This window comes from Leuresthes tenuis, unplaced genomic scaffold (genome assembly GCF_036924035.1).
Source record: "Leuresthes tenuis unplaced genomic scaffold, fLeuTen1.0.hap1 SCAF_21, whole genome shotgun sequence".
Taxonomy (NCBI): Eukaryota; Metazoa; Chordata; class Actinopteri; order Atheriniformes; family Atherinopsidae; genus Leuresthes; species Leuresthes tenuis.
In genome coordinates, this window is record NW_027325375.1 from 28,706,214 (window position 1) to 28,709,502 (window position 3,289).

Sequence of the window (3,289 nt, forward strand, 5' to 3'; positions counted from 1 at the left end):
AAACATAAGAAATATGATCACAACAGTGTATTCTTATCAGTGAAGCTTGACATGACCTTTCAGCACATTTCTGATTGTCTGCGTAACACTTTCAGGTCCTGTTGATTGTAATAATGTCAGCGGCATGATGTATGAATCATTTCCATCTGATATTAACGTTTAGTTGACAAGGAATGGAAGAGTGAGACAGGCTCCTGCATACCTGTAGCTTTCCCTTTCATCGAGGCAGGGAAAAGTAAAATGACAGCAGTGAAAATAGATCAAATGTTGGTGAATACTTGAAATTAAGCCATTTGTATTACATATATCTGGATGAGAATCGATAAGAGAATCGATAAGGAACCGAATCGATAAGCGATATCGAAAATTGGAACCAGAATTGCTAAATTCTTTGCAATTCCCATCCCTAACAACGGACCAGGTAACTGAAAACCCCAGGCTAGTTATGGGGGTCTGCGACCCACTACTGTTAACGACCGTTGGGTCCCTCCTCTGTTGAGTGAAGATTCTTCCAGGCTGACAAAAATGGCTTCTTTCACTCCTTGTCAAGTACGTTGGTGCAGGAAGGGAGGACCCAGATGCAGACTTCCAAAATAAAAACCTGGTTTTATTAACAAAAACGCACACAAGGCAGAACATACGTAACTATGGAGAAACAAGACTTTGGATAAATAACGAACAAGACTACGAAAAACAAGACTATGAATTTTAACTGGGGCTATGGGGCAAAACGTGACTTCAATCATGGAATCATGGGAAGTGAAGTGAGGATTTCGCCTCATAGCCACAGTAAAAATGAATTTTTTCTGCTTTGTGTGTGTTTTTGTTAATAAAACCAAGTTTTTGTTTTGGAAGTCTGCATCTGGCTCCTCCCTTCCTGCCATGACTGTGACCGAACCTGGAAACTAAGTACTGTGGGAGGTGATTCGTGAGGAGGTGCAGCTGTGGAACAGAAAACAGGTGACTTGAGTGAAGGTAAGTGACGGGGGGGAAAAACATGACAAGAAACCTGGAAACACAAGAACCTGAAAACAAGAATAATCACAACATAGAACGTGACACTCCTCTCTCAAAACATATGTCTTCCCTGGCTGAAATGTGGACCTTTTCATCTTCAAAAGAGCCTTCGGCTTTGAGGTGAAGGTGGACCGCAGAGTCCTGCCCTGAGGTGTTGGCTGTCTGGTTTCTGCAGTGTACAAGTCAGAGCATTTCTCACTGCGCTGCATACACCACATTGTCCAGTTTGTGTCTCAAAGTGTTGCTGGGTTGGAAGTGTACAGGATCCTCCTGATTTTCTCAGATACTCCTGTGACATATGGAATGGAGATGTTCTTCCTCCCGTTATGCTCCTTCTCTGTGGTCCTCTTCATGAAGGCCCTTCATGAAGGCCCGGTTGGGATAGCCACAGATTTCGAGGGCTTTTCTGGTGTGGTTCTGTTCTTTTTCTTTGACTGTGTGTTCTCATTGCCATGATTAGGAGTAGAAACACAGCTTATATCCAAGTGCTTTTAGTGGTACACTAAACATAAAAAATAAATGAATTCAGCTGTTATCTGCATTTCCTTAATGTCTGCATGATTTCAAATGGACTGGTTTTTTTGTATGTTATAAAAGATGTACGCACTCAATGCACTCAAGTAACTGCACATAAGTACACATTTGAGTATTTCCATTTCATCAAACCTTTTCCTCTTCTACTCCACTACATTTGTCTTACAGCTTTACTTTTCAATATTACATTGCCTTTTCCTAGTGAGGTTCTCAGGATGGTTTGTGTTTGGTAAAGCTGCTATTATGCTATTTAAATTATATCTAATTCAACCTTTATGTTGCAGAATGTGGAGAAATAACATAATATTATTTGATCATTCTCAAAATTCTTGGCTAACTAAACACTCAATACTTCAGGACATACATATCAAACATACTTTTGATACTTTTGTAAAGTAAATATATCATAATTTCACACAATTTGGTAATTTACTGGTTTTGATGTGGAGTGAATTGTCAGAAGTCAAGCTCCTGAGACCATAACATTGACTTTTTTCTCTGTTTTGTGTATTGTTTTTTTCTATAGGGGCACGAGAGAGTCATGTGGCAGAGAAGGTGAGTGACACCGAAATAAACGAGCATGCCATCAGATGGTTTAATCTCCCCTCGGACTGTGGAGGTGGCGGAGCGGGCGGTCCTCACCTGTATTCCAACATTAAACTGCAGAGTTGTGTTTTAAGGTACTCAGTGTTGCTCTCTTTGCTCTGTTGCTTAGCGCATTTTGACTTTTTTTCTGCAAGAAAAATAAATCATTTTGAAAACAAGAGATTGTGGGTTTCATATTCAGATGTAAAATATGAATAACGAACCTGTGCCAGATCTTAACCACAAGTCGACGCGTAGTTTGGATCTGTGCCAGAGCTGAAATATGATTATATCCCGGATATGATTATATCCCGGAGCTGGCACAGATCTGGCACAAAGCTATGACATGTGGTTTGGATCTGGCACATGATCATATCCCGGATCTGGCACAGATCCAAACCACATGCCATAGCTTTGTTAACTGTTCCGGGCCGTGACCGGGACAAATCTGTGCTGGTATTGCCGTTTTTAATAAAGACAACGGTGCGGGCATGTTTATCTGCACCAAATCATGTTGCATTCTGCTGTATGTGAAGCGAATCTGGCGACTTGTGGGCGCACAGAGTGGACTGCTCTCTGCAGTTATAAGAAGCTAAATCACTCAGAGAGAAATAGGTTGGTGTGCTGAGAGTGTGCATTAGGAGCGACTTGAGAGTACGTTTTAAATTAGTCTGATTAAGAAGCAGGTGCGATTGGCTAAAAATGGTTTTGATCTCCTCTCAGGGGGTGATGTAAGGCATGTAGGGCCCGCTTGAACGCGAGTAACCCCGGCTGTTTTACCGAAAATAACCCCGGCACTGCAGCATCAGCACCAGGCAGCTGCGCAGGTGCGGCCTTTAAAGAGACAGCGGGGCCTCAGTTTCACCAAAACCTTCCTGTGTGCAGTCCGACTGTCAGCAGCCACTGGACATCAAAGTTGATTCATCTGTATCAGAGGGCAGCTGAGTGGCAAATCTGACGTTATTCACTAAAAATTTTCTCTAAATCCTTTATTTTCATACCAATTTCTCTTATTAGGACACATATAACAACCCAAAGTAACCCCAGGAAAAAAAGATGGAAGACCTAAATGTTTACATCTGCAACAGAGAGGCTGATTCAATGAGGCTGTGGTGGCCAATATGATCAGAATTAATTTGTGGAGTAATTCCAA